Below are 18,591 nucleotides of genomic sequence, written 5' to 3' on the forward strand. Positions count from 1 at the left end.
TGAGACAAGGTTTTTCTCAATATCCCAAGCTGGCCTCATTCTTCCAGCGATCCTGCCTCAGCCTTTCAAGCTGGGATTACAGGTGTGTGCCCAGCTATAAAGCCACTTTATTTACTTTGAACAGAGCAAATGTAGATTTTCTTTTAAAAAGAAAGGTAAGAAGGAACTCCCAAGAGTGGGAGACACTCCAAGGGAAGTATACCCTAAAGTCACTTTAAATAATTAACAAAACATTAAATGTATTTTGTGTGTATAAGTATTTTGTCTGCATGTATGTCTGTGTTCCAGGTGCATGCCTGGTGCCAACGGAGATCAAAAGAGGGCATCAGATACCCAGGAACTGAAGCTAAGGATGGTCGTGAGCCACAGTCTTCTGCAAGAATGAACTACTCCTAACCACTGAAACATCTCTCTAGCCAGGGGCAGCTCAGCCATTAAAGGCTAGGTGCACAACCAAAAGCTCCAGCAAGGGAAATCTTAAGACCACAATGCCAGCTGTGTTGTGCAAGTCTACAATCCCAGCCCTTCGGTTCTGGAGGCAGGAGAGTCAGAATTCAAGCCCAGCTCCATCTGCACCTCCAGTTGAAGGCCAGCCAAGGCTGTTGGTGGTGGTAGGGTTGGGGTACAGGCCGGAGACACAGCTTATGCACTTGCACAGCCACGGCCGCTTAACACCTTCTTGGGTACAAAGGGGTCAAGAGTAGAAAAAGGGTGAGAAGACTGAGTTGGAGGAACAGGTGGTATTAATGGCCACTCCATCTTATTCAATGATGACACCATCATCCCACACGAGATGGCCAGAGTGACCTCAAGCTCAGTTCCAAAAGACCAGAGGAAACAGAACTCCCAAGAGAAGCTCTGTATCAGCATTACTCGAGGAGTCAACTCAGGACAGGCCATGTTCCTGGGTCTTCCAGGGGCTAAGTTTCCTGTTTTCACACAAAACTCCTTTAATTAGTCCTCATCTGTGAAGCCATGTTTGGAAGGGTTTTTTCCACTTTTTTCTTTTTCTTTTTCCAGTTCTAGACAATAATTTTACCATTAAACTACATGTTTCCATGTTCTGTTTTGTCTTTGAGAAAATATTTAACAATAGGAGAGTCAGACTAACAATAATATGTGCACACCCATTCACTCCAGCATTTACTGCATGTTCTGGTATTGCACTGGGTGATAATGAAATCTGAAGATAGTGCTTTTCTTTTCAGCTTTTAAATTTAATTTCATATTTTTTGAGACAATAAAATAGGACTTTCTTTGAACTGCCAGCTCCCAAATAATAACATGGAGCCGGGTGTTTTGTTTTTGTTTTTTGTTTTTTGTTTGTTTGGTTTGGTTTGGTTTTGGTTTTGGTTTTTCAAGACAGGCTTTCTCTGTGTGTAGCCTTGCCTGTCCTGGACTTGCTTTGTAGACCAGGCTGGCCTCGAACTCACAGATCCGCCTGCCCCTGCCTCCCAAATGCTGAGATTAAATGCATGCACCACCACCGCCCGATTTTTTATACTTATTATGAACTTGACCTTAGCTTCAGTTTGTTCCCCAACCAACTCTTAACTTAAATTAATCCCTTTATACTAATCTATGTTCTGCCACATGACTTGTTATGGGCCTTATGCTTCAGCCTTTAGCTTAGCATAATTGTAGCCATTTTGGGTGTTTTGTTTTGTTTTGTTTTGGTCTCAGTCTTGATTATAAGGTGAAATTAAGTTCAAATTTTCAGGCTCTACCTTCCAATATTATGTCTCTATGGTTTCATTTCTCAAACATTGTATACTTTGTTACCTGGACACTCTGTAAAGTTCCCTAATTACAGAACCAATCAAATTATCAGGTCAGTTAGAAATGCTGTCTAGCTAGTCAAAGTAATGCAATCTTGCTTCCTACACGTGGATACCTGGTGGTTACCTGGTTGCGATTTTGTTACCTGGTTATTACTTAGTTACAGTTTTGTTGGTTGTTACTTGGCTATGGTTTTGTTACTGGTTGTTACTTGGTTACATTTTTTCTTATAAAAGGCCTTAGAAACAGACCAGTGTCACAGTTTAGCTTCCAAGTCCACTGTGTCCCTGACCATGGTCAGTCTTGGGGTATCGCATTCAATAAGCCATCCATAGCTGACTGAGATTAGCATCTGAGTGTTTTGTGTGGCTATTCATTTTTCTTTCTGTCTGTCTCTTCTTTTTTCTTTTTCTTTCTTTCTTTATTTTTTAATTTTTGGTTTTTCGAGACAGAGTTTCTCTGTGTAGCCTTGGCTGTCCTGGACTCACTTTGTAGACCAGGCTGGCCTCGAACTCACAGCGATCCGCCTGCCTCTGCCTCCGAGTGCTGGGATTAAAGGTGTGCGCCACCGCTGCCCAGCTGTGTGGCTATTCTTGTACTACAACAGCCACCTCTCCTCCCTTAGTCCTGGTACCTGTTTCTTCCTCATCTTGCTGGCGACTCAAGCCTGATTCTTTCCCAGAGTCCTATCTCTCTGGAAGTCCTGCCTCCCTTTCCTGCCTTTGCTATTGGCCAATTAACTCTTTATTAAACCAACCAGAAGACGTTGAAGGACGTGTTTACAAAATATGATGAACCAAAGAATGACAATACCACCAGGCATTTTTTTTTTCTTCAAAGATAGGGTTTCTCTATGTGGCTCTGGCTGTCCTGGACACTGTAGATGTGGCTGGCCTCAAACTCACAAAGACCTTCCTACCCTGCCTTCCGAGTCCTGGGATCAAAGGTGTGTGCCACTGTGGCAGACCGTTATAAATTGTACCTTTTTTCCCTTTGTTCTTTTTTGTTTGTTTGTTTGTTTGTTTTTTCCAGACAAGGTTTCTCTGTGTAGCCTTGGCTGTCCTGAATTGCTTTGTAGACCAGGCTGGCCTCGAACTCATAGCGATCCACCTGCTTCTGCCTCCCTAGTGCTGGGATTAAAGGTGTGCACCACCATGCCTGACTATTTACAAGGCTACATACACAAAGAAACTCTGTCTCAAAACACCAACCCCTCCCAATATATATATATATTGGCAGTAGCCCTGGGGATCTTTATTGTGTACATAAGGTCGTTTTCCAAATTCTGATGGCTAGCAGACAGCAGGTCTCTGAGCTCCCATACATATCACAGGCAAAACAAAGCAAAAATTAAAGGCACTTTTGACCTTCAGACCCAGAAACAATTAGAAAAAGTGTGGACAAGGATGTTGAGAAATTGAAATCCTCCTACACTGCTGGTGGAATGCAAATGATGCAATTACTTTGGGAAATGTTTGCTAGTTCCTCAAAAAGTTAAACATACCATATAACCCAGAAACTGTACACTGTTTTCTTAAGGGGTGCACTTATTGTCTAAATTACACCTCAATAATAACCTTTGTATTCCTGTCTGTGCTCCAGTCACCTACTTCCCATCTCTGCAGGAAACCTATTTCGATTTTTTTTTCATCTCCAGTGCAAAAAAACATGTAGGCCGGGTGCATGCCTTTAATCCCAGCACTCCGGAGGCAGAGGCAGGCAGATCAATGTGAGTTCGAGGACAGCCTGGTCTACAAAGTGAGTTCAGGACAGCCAAAAAATAAATAAATAAATAAATAAATAAATAAATAAATAGAAAGAAAAGAAAGAAACCACATGTAGCAATCCTGATATACCCTAGGAAGGGAAGAGGACATTTACAAACACAATTATCCTTTCAAAATTCTTGTGGAAAGATGATCTCTGTTGGTTTGGATTGGCTTTTTTTTTTTTGTAGATTTATTTATCTTATTTTATGTGCATGAACTCTATTCAAATACAAAACAACAAGCTTTTGTATCGATTCTGGTGTGGTGAATGCATTTACTCCTAAGCTGCCAGCTTGTCATTCCCTCTACAGCAACTGGAAGTAGGTTTTATGTTTTATATTTTTAAAACTTGCTCAACTATATCATAAAGTAGCTGTATAGCTGCATCTTTGTTTTATTTCATTTACTGTAAACATTATTACTTTGTATGTATGAGTGTTTTGCCCACATTTATGCCTGTGTACCATGACAGCCAGAAGAAGGAATCAGACCCCTTGGGTCTGTAGTTAGAGACAGTTCTGAGTCATCACGTGGGTGCTGTGAACTGAACTGAGTCCTCTGGAGGAAGAGCCAGTGCTTTTAGCTGCTGAACCATTTCTGCAGCCCTATTAGATTAAATTAACTAATTTGTTCTTGAGACGGGGTCTCTCTACAGTCCTAGCTGTCCTGGAGTTTGTTATGTCGACCAGGCTGGCCCCAAACTCACAGAGATCCTTTTCTTTCTCTCTTGAGTGCTGGGAATAAAGGCAGCACCGCTATGCCTGGCCTTTTTATTTTATGTGTATGGTGGGGAGGTGGGTATGGGTGGGGGATGTTGGGCACATAAGTGCCATGCTTGCAGAGGCCAGAAAAGGGCATCGGGTTAACTAGTGCTGGAGTTACAGGCTGTGAGCCCCTCAGAGTGTGTGCTGGGAATTGAACTCAGCTCCTCTGGAGGAGCAGTATGTGGCCTGACGCTGAACCATCTCACTAACTCCCACCCCCCCATCCCCCCAGAGAAGTCTTGTCATGTAGACTGGTCCTAAGCTATGTATCCCAGTCTGTTCTTAACTTGAGAGGATCATCCAGTCTTTGTCTCCTGGCGGCAGACAAGCACCAGAAACAGTTTAGCGACCTCGGGCTCTCCCCCAGTCTTCGACAATGCACTTGCTAGTTCCTAGTTCCTTTTCCTGCACTCGCTGTTCATACACACCTCTCTACAAACAATAAACTTAGTGACCTCAGACCACCCCCCACTTCCTCCCCACCCCACCCCCGCACACAAGATCAGTCTTCACAAACAGCTCACAGGGAACAATGGAGTAATTTTCTCCTCCCTGTCTATTCTATATGAAGAATAGAAGGCTCAGCAAGCCTGAGCTAGTTTGTATGCATGTGCAGTGAGGCCAAACTGTGTCCCCAAACGAACCTTTAGGGAGAACTCCATGCCATCTAATGCCTGTGCATACTTTAGTGTGCATATGATTAAAATCAGATGCATTATAGGGAGAGACGTATGAAACAATTATTATATAGCTGAACCTATCAGTCAGAGAACTGCCCAAACTACCCCCCCTAAGCAGCCAAACTCCCCCTTCTCTTAACCCAATAAAAGGAAGCAGCAATTGATGATTTCTGTATCTTCACTCATGTGACCCACTGTCAGTTTTGATAGTCTGTCCTTCTATAATCTGCAATATTGTTTCACTTTTTGAAAAGTTACCTTGGCTAGCCGTGGGGGCCCACGCCTTTTATCCCAGCACTGGGGAGGCAGAGGCAGCCGGATGTTTTGAGTTTGAGGCCAGCCTGGTCTACAAAGTGAGTCTAGGACAGTCAAGACTACACAGAGAAACCCTGTCTCAAACAAACAAACAAAAACAAAAACAAAAAATCCCTTAAAAGTTACCTTGCAACTTTGTGAATCTGAATCTGTGTGAGCTCTTACTTTAGCCCTTTGAACAGAGTCCAAGAGCCTGGAACCCCTAGCCTAGTCTCTTGTCACCTGTAACATCCTGATTATTGGATCACAGTCCCGCACAGCATGCCCGCCGTCTAACCTTATTTCCTTTATTTCTTGTGTATGTGTGTTTTGTTTGCACGCATATGTACATGCCACATACCTTTCTGATGCCTGAGGTGTCAGAAGAGGATATTGGTTCCTCTGGAGTATGAACAGAAAATGCTCCTGAATGCTGAGCCTACAAAGTTTTCTTATTCTTTGTGAGAATTCCTTCCGTTAACTCTTGTCATGTGCCAGGACTCTGCCTTTTCAAGTGATTTCAGCCACCAAGTAGCCAACTATAGCATGTTCTATCCACTTTCTTTATTTATCTAACGTGCAAAGCAAAAACCTGGACCGTTTAGTTTGAAGTCATTGTCTTTACAGCCTGTCGTTGACCTTTGCAGCCACAGTTGACAAAGTCAGCTCTCTGCACCTCTAGGACGCAGTCTCTTTGTTCAATTTCTATTAGTTTTGGGGTAACCCCTGCTTTCATTTGCCTACCTGTGTTCAGTTTGCTAATTACACTCTTCTGTGGCTGCCTGGCACATAAGCATAGGCTAGCCAGAACACACACCCTTTGGAGTCTGAAGCTTTCTGTCTTACTGTTTGTCATTCACACTTTCTAATCTGTTCTTTAACCTGTCCACGGAAGTTATATTAGTTTTTGTTGTTGTTGCTGCTGTCCCTCTGTTTTTGTGCTTCAGATTTGAACCCAGGACCTTGCACGTCTTGTACACACTAGGCATGCATCCCACAGTCAAGTTGCACCGCAGCCTGCCCCTCCACTGATTGTGTGTGTGGGTACACTTAGGTTTGCTCAGAGGGCAGAGGCTCACACATGTGTTCTAAGTTGTTATGGATGGAGAGGACCTTTCTTCTAGGACATTTCCTCCCATTATCACCACCAAAAGAGACTCAGGTCATAACCACAGTGCACATGATGCTATGATGACATCAGGTCTTTTGAGGAGTCAGACCCTTCACCCAGCACACGTGTGGCGAACGTGCAGAAGTCTTAGTTAGGTTCTGCTCTAGTGGGGACAGCTTAACTGCAGCTTCAAGGATGTCTAACCATTAAGGAACATTCTGATCTTCAAGCGCCACAGCTCCTGAGATCCAGCTGCAGCTGGCTACCTCATGTCCAGCTCCTTGTCTGTAGGGCACTATCTGCTACGCCTGGCAACCCTAGGACTCATATAGTGGGATGAGAGAACTGTGGCATATCCTCTACCTATGGAAGTGCGCGCACACACAAACGCAGGAGAGAAGGGGAGGGCGAGGGTCTGTAGTGACAGTTATAAGTCATGATTCAGTCTGCTGTAATTCGAGGGAGATAGGAAAAGGCCACCCTGACATACTTATGTTCCACAATCGGCTTCAGAGCCTGCCGCTGCTGTGACCAGCTTGCTTCTTTCCCAGAGCCTTGTCATTCTCTTGTCTGGTCATCTTGGCTGTCTGATATCCAGCTGTGAGCTTTCTTATTTCCCAGTGTTCCTGACCTCACAATTTTAATACTAATTTAAGACTTAAAAAAAAATTACTTCTAGCCAGGCAGTGTTGGCATATGCCTTTAATCCCAGCATTTGGGAGGCAGAGGCAGGTAGATCTCCATGAGGTCAAGGCCAGTAAATTCCAGCCAGAGCTATTACACAGAGAAACCCTGTTTCAGAAAAAAAGAATATAAGAAAAGAAAAAAAACCTTCTATTTACTTATTGTTTGTGTGTACATGTGTATGTGTGTCAGAAATTCCAGATCATCTATAGCTACATGAAACTGTCTAAAAACAAAAAAGAGGACATCAAAAGCACTTGTTATTCTTTCAGAGGACCTGGGCTTGGTTCCTAGCACCCACACGCTGGTTCATGACCACCTATGACTCCAGTTCCAGGGGATCAGACACCATCTTCTGGTTTCCTCAGGTGTCATGAATAGACATACAAGCAGGCAAAACACCATACACATAAAATACTAATTTTAAAATAAAATAAAAAGAAAAGAAAAAAAAAGAAAAAAGAATGAAGGAAATGGTTGTCATGATTTAGGTATTTTGTATTGGGACGTTTATTCTATTCTCTTGTTTCTGTGTTGCCTGAAATGGAACGCGCCATGAAGAGAGGAAAGCATACTGATAGGTATTCTCTGCTGACAAAATAAGCCAACTCAAGCCAAATTTAAAATATATAAAGGCAGACAGGCACAGTGGCATACGTCTGTAATCTCCGCACTCGAGGAGGCCAGAAGCAGACAGATCTCTGTGAGTTTGAGGACAGCCTGGTCTATAAAGTGAGTCCAAGACAGCTAAGGCTACACAGAGAAACCCTGTCTTGAAAAACCAAACCAAACCAAAACCACAGTATATAAAGGCAAGGTTATTGGGGGCAACTCTCAGTCAGGTTCACTGATCTCAGAGGAGGAGGTCAAGGAAGTCGCCATGCTGACTGGGAGACAGAAATGGGGGGCGGGGCAGAGAGAGAGAGAGTGTGAAGTGAGAGTCAAAATGTCTGGATTATACAGTAAAGCACCTCTTGGGGAGAGGAAGCCCTGCCCCTAGGCTGGAAAGTTCAAGGTAGAGGAGGAGGTATGCCAACCATGCCCTGTAACAGGTAGGAACTGAGGGATGCTGGGAGAACCTGGAGCCTAGTTCCGCTTTGGTATGTTAAATAGGCACCTCAGCCACTTGTCCCAGGTCTGAATCCCGACACATACAAGCAGGTAATTGTGGTGGGTTTTCCTCCTGGCCCCAATTTCCCAGAATAATGACTGGTGAGACTCAAAATATATTTACAAATACCTAGGCCATATAGCTAGGCTCGTCTCTTACTAGCTTATGAATTAAAACAACCCATTTATACTAATCTACGCTCTGCCACGTGGCTGGTTACCTGTGTTCAGGTACTACGCATCTGTCCTCCTCACATCTTCCCTGGTGACTCTCCCAGAATCCTTTCTTCCTGCCTGATGTCCCACCTTCTATTCTACACATTTTTATGGGCCATAGGTTTTTTTTTTAATTGACAGGTGTTGCATCCACACAACACACAAGATATCCTCTCTACAGGTGATTTCCAGTGTTCAAACCCACCTGCATCCATTTACAAGCCCACATACTTGGGAAGATGAGGATCAGGGAGACGGTTTCCTGTGCTGGTAGACATCCAGTGTGTGAGCTCTCTGGGTGAGGGCTGGAGAGAGAGCTGGGTGTGGTTGCACATGCCTAGAGTCCCAACGCTTTTGAGGCAGGGAGGCAGCGGGGTGGGGGTGGGGAGGTCTGAGAATAGCAAACACAATTAGATATATAGTGAGCTGCCATATGAGGTGATAGATACAGACATATAGATCTGAATGTCAGCCTGGGATACAAGGTGACCCTGATTCATATAGACTATATTATCCTTAGTGGGTATTTGAAGGCAGGTATAGTGGCGAGTGCCTTTAATGCCAGCACTCAAGAGACTGAGGCAGGTGGACATTTTTTGAGTTCCGTATCAGAGGTATTTGAAGACAAGAAGTCTTTAAATTTAAATTTTACTTTATATGCGTGTGGGTATTTTGCCTGCATTGTATGCCTGTGTGCCACTTGTGTGTCTGATGCCTACAGTGGCCATCTTGCTAACTCTTTCAAGTGGTCAGGAAGAGGGATACTAGAGACCCTTGGGTCTGTCACCTTCGACCCAATTCTCCCACATGGTGGAGTCTTGTGGAACATGGTGCCTGACACACACTGAGCAAACGCTGAGTGCATTGTGAGTCAGTCTGTCATAAGATAACGCCTTGGATTTCTGAGGTTAGCTTCCCTTTCTGCTGGTGTTGGGAACAGAGTCATTTAAACATTGATGCAGAGGAGCTGCGCATGGCCCCTCACGTTTCCAAGCCCAGAGCTCAGGAGGCTGGGGTAAGAGGATTGCCAGGAACTCGAGGGCAGCCTGGGCTATAGACTGAGATCCAACGGCAGGTGGTGGGCGAGATGGATCACCAGGTCAAGGCGCCTGCCAGCCTGGTTTGATCCCCAGGACTCAGAGTGTTGAGAAGGAGAGCACCTCCAAACCTGTGCTGTGACACATATGTCCCCCCACACAAAATATATTTTTTAAAAAGAATTAATAACACTAACCAAAAAGGGTCCTGATGAAATGGCTCATGAATAAAGGCACCAATCATCTTGTCATGTGATGGGTCACACACACCAATCATCATGTCTGACAACTTGACTTCCGTTGCTAAAGCCCCAGAAAGAGAGAACTGACTGACTCCCAAGAGTTGTTCTCTGACCTCTACACACACTGTGGCACACACTCTTAATTGTGCAAGTGAACACACACACACACACACACACACACACACACACACACACACTCAATCTCTCTCTGTTTCTCCTGGTGGCTCACAACCTTCTGTAACCCCATTTCCAGGGGGAATGAATCCAGCACCTTTTTTCTGGCCTCTGGAGGCATCAGACATATAAGTGGTGCACAGGCATACATGCAGGCAAAATACCCATACACATAAAGTAAATAAAAACTACATTTAAAAGACAGCATTTTGTTTAGTCTTTTAATTTCATAGTAATAATCTAAGAAATTGGCACATTATTAATCCTTACACGTTTTACAAAGGAGCAAGCTGACCTAAATGCCCAAATCAGGTTTGTCATCCTTTAGGACACTACAATCTGTGCTCCTGTTTCTGCCGCTGCATCTGGTAACTGGGCTGCCTGCAGCTGCTAACGCCTTCCCACTGGGGAGAATTCCCTGCCCAACAAATAAGCAGTTTTTTTCTCTTGGAAAGCCTTACTGCCATGTAAATGTCTAGGCTCTAGGAAGCCTGGAGATCAAAGCACCCAAGCCTCACCTGCTTGGGTCTTTCCAAGGGATCTCAGCCTCAGGGTTAGGGCCTAACCCTAACCCTAACCTTCCGGAACTGCTTAGAGCCTCAGTGTACATAACCACGTGGGTCTCCCCACCTGCTGAGCCACCTGCTGAGCAGCACTCTTCTCTCTGGGAAGGGCTGACTCCGAAGGAAGCTGCCTCAGAAATGGCTGGCCACTGACTGCCTCCTCTTTACTCCCCATTGAGACGTGGAGGCAGGGAGGGGCTGGGCCACACAGCAAGCAGAAGCCTGCTGTGGGACAGAGCAAGAGAGGCGACTTGACTTGAGGAGGGCACGTTTGCAGGTAGTTTGGAGGTACCTGGTCTAAAACCATCCTCTTTTACGAAGTAGACTGTGGGGATGCTTTAAATATTGTCTCCAGTGTTCTCAAAATTGAGGGAGACAGCTGCTCCACTTTTTCCAAGCACAGCCACAGGCAGTCTGTCCTCAGTTGCTTGAGAGAGCCCCAAGGCTAGTGAACCAGCAAGTCCCTACTGCGTCACAGAGTCCAGCAAGATTCCCCCAGGCAGCAAGAAGGCAGTTTGTTTGACAAGTATCTGTTTGTATGGTAGGGACCTGTGGCTGCAACAGGGAAATGAGTGGGCAGGAAGCAGGTGAAAGGTCTCACTGCAGCTTAGCCTCCACCTGAACCCGTGAGGTCAGCAGGCTTTGTCTAGGCAGGCAGGGCCTTGGTGATTGAGTCTTTCCCAAAAGCTGTGGAGGGCAGAGGTCCTGCCCAGGTCACAGATGAGTCAAGGAGTGAGTCTCTAGCTCCCAGGCTTCCCTGAACTGTCCCTATACGGGTAGGGGGGTGGTGAGGGGGGAAGGGGAGGGTTGGGGCTGGCAATTTCTGTCTTCACAAATTTTGCTTTTATTTTTATGTGTTTCCCCCATTCATTTGTGAGAGTGCCATGGCTCCCATGCAGAGCTCCGAGGACTGCTTTCTGGAGTAATTTCTTTTCTCCCCTGTGACTCTGGGCATCAAACTCAGGTGGCCAAGATTATAGGCCTGGCTGTTCTGAAACTCACCAGGTTGGCCTTGAACTCACAGAGATCCTCCTGCATCCGCCTATCAAGTGCTAGGACAAAAGGTGTACACCACCATGACTGGGTTATTTGGTTTTTGTTGTTTGTTTGAGTTTTTTGAGACAGGGTTTCTCTGTGTGTACTCCTGGCTGGCCTGGAATCACTCTGTAGACCAGGCTGGCCTCGAACCCACAGAGATTTGCCTGCCTCTGCCTCCGGAGTGCTGGGATTAAAGGTATGTGCCACCACCGCCTGGCTGTTTGTTTAATTTTTAAAATAATATCATTCATAGTTCTTTGCCCCCCCCCAAATTTTATTTACCTTTATTTTATGTGCATTGGTGTCTTGCCTACATATATGTTTATGTGAGAATGTCAGATCTTGGAGTTACAGACAGTGGTGAGCTGCCATGTGGGTGCTGGGATTTGTACTCCGATCTGAAAGAACAGTCAGAGCAGTTAGTACCCTTAACCACTGAGCTACCGCTCCAGCCCGTTTTGTTTGTTTGTTTGTTTTTAAGCTAGATTCTTGTTGTGTAGACCTGGCTGGCCTCAAACTTGGCTGTAACCCTCTTGCTTCTGACTCCTGAGTGCTGGGATTACAGACACGCACCACCACATTAGTCTACCAGCTTTGCTTCTAAAACAGGCTTTTGTTTTTAAAAAGGGTTTATTCTGGCTCCCAGGTGCACAGGGATAGAGTTCATCTTAGTTGGGAAGCGGATGAAAAGGTCGGTGAGCAAAAGCGTAGAGGTGGAGATAGGAGGATGGCCGGCCATTTTCATCCACACAGGAAGTAGAGTTCAGTGTCTAGAAGGCGGCGCTGTCGACGTTTTGTATTAGGAAACTTGAGGTCGCGTGTGAGGGCATGAGGAAGGGAACAAGTGCCAGGAGGGGCCAGGGACATCGTGTTCTGGTGTCATTTCACCATGCGGACTCAGGCAGCAAGGTGTGTTAACAGCTGCTTCCCACCAGCCACAGAAACCTATCTATCACAGCCTGAGTATCCGCAGACTTAAGTGGAGCAAGGCAAACCCTGTCCTCTCGTGTGGTCACAGTTCTGGGGGCCATGCCATATCGTCTTGCCATTTCTCTCTCTCATCCCACACTACTGATAGGAGCAGTGAGAAGTCTCCAGAACTCTCAGACACAGAGCAGGTGCAACGCCTGTGCTATGTGGCTTTACCTCTGACCCATAGCCTGTGGTGACTGAGGGATTGCTACAAGCCCCACCCAAGACTGTGACTTTCTCATTAGGACCACTGGAATCCAAAGCATGTCATAGTGAGGGCATTTGACAACTAAGATGCAAACTAGCACTGCCATCTAGAGAGGGTGCTGGCCGGAATGTGTGTCTGGGTGTGTCTAGGTGTGTCAGCATCAGAGAGCAGTCGGGGATCAGAGTGTCCCAGGGTGCAAGTGCCCTCAAACATGCGCTACCCAGAAGCTGAGGGTCTTAGCCCATGCAGGAGCTCAGCTGCTAAGGTTTTTTTGGTTGTGTGTGTGTGTGTGTGTGTGTGTGTGTGTGTGTGTGTGTGTGTGTTTGTGGTTTTTCAAGACAGGGTTTCTCTGTGTAGCTTTGGCTGTCCTGGACTCCCTTTGTAGACCAGGCTAACCTTGAACTCACAGAGACCTGCCTGCCTCTGCCTCACGAATGCTGGGATTAAAGGCGTATGCCACCACCATCCAGCTGGTTGAGGTTTTTTTGTTTGTTTGTTTGGTTGGTTGGTTTGTTTTTGTTTTTGGCCAGACTTAGTGGTGCATACCTGTAAGGCCCACTTTGAGAAGTTGAGGCAGGGGCATGGGCATTAGTTCAACGACAGCCTAAAAAAAAATGGGATAGTTTTAAAAGAAAACAATCAGACCAACAAAATAAATAAATAAACAAACAACAACAGCAACAAAAAGAACATTTTAACCCTGACCAACACTCTGCAAATGTAAAGGGCATCCAAGACCCATACACCATGCATGCCCCTCCCTGCATGGTTCCTGTGCTGTCCTGTTTTTTCTCAGAGGAAAGATAGCCTCTCACCACCTTACGAGTCTAACTCCTCCTTTAAGTTTTTTTCATTATGTGTGTGTGGGGGGGTGTTGAGTGTGTATGTGTATGTGTGAGTGTGCAAGTGTGCCTTTGCAGGCCATGAAAGCCAGGGGAGGGAGGTTGTTCTCCCATGTCACTTCTCCCTCTGTTCCTTTGAGGCAGGGTTTCTCTCTAAACCCAGAGCTCAAGCTTTTTTTTCCCAGCGAGGCTGGCAGCTAGCATCAAACCCCACATAGCCTCTGGTCTGCATCTCCACAGAGCTGAGGCTGCAGGCATGCTCAGGACCACCCCTCCCTAGTTGCCAGTATGTTAGAATCTCAACTCAGATCCTCGTGTTTGTGTAGACAGTGCTCTTACCCACTGAGTCGTCTCTCTAGCATCCTAGTTTTTTATTTTTTTCAGACAGGGTCTCACGTAGCCCAGGCTAGCCTTGAGGTCTGTATGCAGCCAAAGAGCACCTTGACTCTCTTACCCTCCTGCCTCTACTTCCCAAGTACTGGATGTTTGCTACTCCACTCAGTTTATGAGGCGCATGCTAGGCAAGCACTCTACCGTTTCTAAATCTCCATTTCTCTTCTCTCAATGTTTACATTTTAAAAAAGATTTATTTATTTATTTATTATTGTGTAGACAGTGCTCTGCTTGCATGTACACCTGCAGGCCAGAAGAGTTGTCAGATCACATTATAGATGGTTGTGAGCCACCATGTGGTTGCTGGAAATTGAACTCAGGACCTCTGGAAGAGCAGTCAGTTTTCTTAACCTCTGAACCATCTCCAGCCCCACATGTTGTTTTGTTTTGGGGCCTTCAGAGGGCAGCACAACTTCATACTCTCCCTCTACCATGTGGGACCTGGGGCTAGAACTTGGGTCGTCAGCCATTTCACCCACCCCCTTTTCTGTTATTAAAGCTGGGTCTTACCCTGTGGCCCAGGCTGGCCTCTAACTTGTAGATGATCCTGCTGGCCTCAGCCTCTCAAATTCTGGGATTCCAGGCATGAGCCACTATGCCCCATTTCCCTCCTCCTTTCAATTTCAGAATAAATATCAAAGAAATGTCATTTCTTCCAGGAAGTCTCTGTTGACCCTGAGCAGGACTTGGCTGTCTCTCCATGTGTTAGCATGGATCCCAGGGGATGTGTAATTGTCTGTTTCTTGGCCGGACTCCTTCATTAGACCATAAGCCTAGAAGGCAGTGACTGGGTCTTGCTGCGCCCTTGTCCTCCGCCCAGGATACAGCGGATGCTCAGTGGATGTTTATGGGATGTATGTGTTAGGGACGCTGCTGCTGCTGCTGCTTCCACTTCCTCCTTAATAGTTAACCTGGGGTTCAAACCACCTGCAAGGTAAGCATAGGATTGCCCTAGGGCTGGAGAGACAGCTCAGGAGTACAATACTTAGCTAGCATTCAGAAAGCATTAAGTTCAACCACCAGGAATGGTGAGTGTTGCAGGATATTTGATCCCAGTGTGAACTGTAAAAACCTGTTTCTTGTTTGGTGTGGCTCAGCCCTAACACACACCTTTAATCCAAGACCTAAATAAAGTCAACCCTAGGTCAAGAGGACCTAGAAACCAGTTAGCAGGGGTTAAACAGAATGGAGAGACATCGGGAGAAGGATATTTAAGGCATCATGGAGATGAAGAAGGGGCTTTTTCCTTCAGGGACACTGGCTGAGTTGGAAGGTCAGCTGGGTGCTTTGTCTGCCTCTCTGAACTGTTAGGCTTTCACCCCAGCATCTGCCTCCCCAGTCTTAAATGGTAAAATTGAATGACTGGGATTTTACCATTTTAACAACAGGGGAGAGGTTACCTCTCACAGAGAAAACCGTTAAAACACAAATAGGGCTTTGGAAATGGCCCAGCGGGTAAGTGCACTTGTGAAAGCAAGACGGCCTGAGTTCAGATCCCACTTAAAAGCCTGTAAAACCAGTGTTTTGACAACTGGAAAAGCAGACAAATGGACTGACTTAGTCTACACAGTCCTGAGTTCTGTGCCTGCAGGGGACCTCTGGAGTAATCTGTACCGAGGAAAAGGGGCGGGAAATTTGGGACGGTATCATATCCGATCTGTTGTTTTGTAAGTATATTGTATGTTGAGTTAACCACCCATTTGTTGTGTAGTTGTACCTACGTGTGTACATAGAAATGATGCGCTTGAAGTCAGGGACTAGGTAGAGCCTGGTGGCCAGTGCGCTTGTGTGTGTGCAGCGGATGCTCTTTATGTGTCTGTAGATACAGGACCATGTGCCTTTAGGTATCTGCTGTGGAAACGAGGAAGAATGAGGGGGAGTGAGAAATCCTTGTGATTTACACCCTCCCCCTTAGTTTTCTTTCTTTCTTTCTTTCTTTCTTTCTTTCTTTCTTTCTTTTTGAGACAGGGTTTCTCTGTGCAGCCCTGGCTGTCCTGGAACTCATTCTGTAGACCAGGCTGGCTTCTAACTCAGAGATCCACCTGCTTCTGCCTTCCGAGTGCTGGGATTACAGGCGTGCACCACCTTGCTTGGCTTACCCTGTAATTTTTATCTTGTCTGATCTTCACAACAAATCTGCAGTGTAGTTATATAGTACCTCATTTTACAGATGACAATCCTGGGACCCAAGGACTTCATGTAACTGAAGTTATATGAATTTACATTAAATTAACTTAACTGAACTTAATTTTATGTATTTAATTTATCAAGACAGGACCTGACTGAAGAGCTCAAGTGACTCACTCTTCTTGCCTCAGTGGCCCCTCGTGAGCTGTCACAACCTACGTGTGGCTCTGCTGTTAATGCTTATGTCACATCTGCTATGTCATTTCAGGTGGACCCGGAAGTCCATGCTTAGGGTTTGCTTGAAGGTCAGGATAATGAAGGAGAGCAGAAGCTAGATCTTTTCCAAGGAATAAATGTTATTTCCCTCAGAGTCGCACTGACCAAATCCAGGTCTGTACTCTGACCCTCTACTCTGTTGGCATTAGGAGTGTATCTTTATGGTGTCTGTGCCTCATTTAAAAAACAGAACAAACATAATCTTGCCTTGATTAGGTAGTTAAGGGCAGACAAGTGTGTTGTAAATAAGTAACTCCTAACTACTTGGCTTGTTTGTTTGTTTGTTTGTTTTCTTTTTCTTTTTCTTTGTCTTTTTTTAAACATCTGGAAGAGGGTGTGGAACTTAGACTGTCAGGTTTAGTGACAAACACCTTTCCTGCTGAGGTGTCCTGCCGGCCCCAGTTTGTTTGATTTTAAAATACATATAATCAAAGGAAAACAATACTTTTTGTTTGTTTGTTTGTTTTTCGAGACAGGCTTTCTCTGTGTAGCCTTAGCTGTCCTAGACTCACTTTGTAGACCAGGCTGGCCTCGAACTCACAGCGATCCGCCACCTTTGCCTCCCGAGTGCTGGGATTAAAGGTGTGTGCCACCACTGCCCGGCGAAAACAATACTTTTTATTTTTAAAAAACATATTGCTAAAAATGTATTGCTAAGGATTGTCTTGATCTCCTGAGATTGCTTCTGTTGGACCCTAGAGTCTGCTTGGGTGGGGGTGGGGGGGTTGTTGCGAGAGGCCACTCGAGAACCATAGTGTTGATGTAAAGTCACAAGGTTTATTGTTGACTCGTGTCAGGGGGCCTTACTCACTCAGGAGGGAGGGAGGAGGCACCCCCCCCCCAAGTCACTATTACAGACTTTTTAAAGGCTAAAACCACAAAGGTTAGGAGGGGCTACTTATGTTAAGATTGGCTCTGGTGGTCGTTAAGGATGTTTGTCTAAATGTTACTGGCTATTGTAGGGAGGGGTGTTGGGGAGTTTTTAGAGAATTTTTAGATGGTAATTGTTTACCTCAGTTGAAATTGTTTATCTCGGTTGGCCACCTTGATCTTAGAAACTGAAGCTGAGTTGGCCTTTAATTCTTTTTGGGTCACGTTCCCAGGCTGGCTGAGAGAGAGGGCCTTACAATCCCCCCTTGAGGTTTTTTAACTGGCCTTAATCTTAAGGCATGTCCCCCCTTCTGAGGGCTGGTACTGTTGAGTTAAGATCAGGGCCTGAGTTATGTTGAGACGATCTTGAATAAAGGCAAGAAGCCGGTTAAAGATACAGGGACCAAAAGTTAGAAGTAAGAGAAGGATCAGGAAGGGGCCAAGGAGGGTGGATATGAGGGTGGTCAACCAGGGGGAGGTATTAAACTGTTTTTCGAACTATCTCTGTTGGGCTTTTTGGTCTCTTTGTCTCTTGTCTAAGTGTTTTTTGAGTTTTGTCATTGAATCTTTGATGATTCTTGAGTGATCATCATAAAAGTAACATTGTTTTTTAAGAGCAGCACATAGCCCCCCCCTTTTTTTTTTAGAAATAGTAAGTCAAGTCTTCGTCTATTTTGGAACACTATTTTGGATAATGAAGTAAGAGATTTTTTTAGCCGAGAGATGGATTGTTTTATGGCCCAGAGGTTATCATTTATGGCATCTTTTAGTTGTTTAAACTGTTGGGTCCCGTATATAAGAGCTGCAGTCTCGGTTTTTGCTCTGGTAACCCCCAATTTTAATAGGACTGCAAGAGTCAGGGAGATGGGTTTTTTTGTGGTATTGAGTGTTTTTATAACTGATCTTAAATGTTGGGGAGGATTGGTAATAAATTTTGGGGATTAATTGGACTAAAACACAGTAATCAGAAGCTGAGAAAACAGCGGTGGATATATAAGGGGTAAGTCTGGTGTTGTAGGTCTACTGTTAAGTTAGGGGGAAGAATAAGAAAATGGTTGTTACTGGTAGTAGCTATAGCACGAGTGTGGTTGCAGAGGTGTTGGTGACTGGGGGGTATAGTACCTAGACAGGTGTCTAGCCCCGAAACTTCAGTTAGAGTGAGTTTTTTGTGTTGGTCCCAGTCACAAGAAGAGTGATTGGTGATGTTAACGAAAGAAGTAGAGGTTGCGACTTTTTTATAGTAAGGTGGGCTTGGGTTAAGGCAGAGTCAACAGGATTGAGTGGCCTGAGAATTAGTGGCATTAAGGGCTAGGAAAGCTTTTCTGACTAGATTAAAGAGATGGTCTCTTACTTTGGGTAGGGGAGGTTTTTTTGTAGTGAAAGTAGCAGGGGTTAAGGCCGGGGTCAGGAGGGGAGGAAGAGATGGTTGTATTTTGGTGTCA

The sequence above is a fragment of the Acomys minous genome (genome assembly GCF_964271855.1).
Source record: "Acomys minous genome assembly, chromosome: 6".
NCBI lineage: Eukaryota > Metazoa > Chordata > Mammalia > Rodentia > Muridae > Acomys > Acomys minous.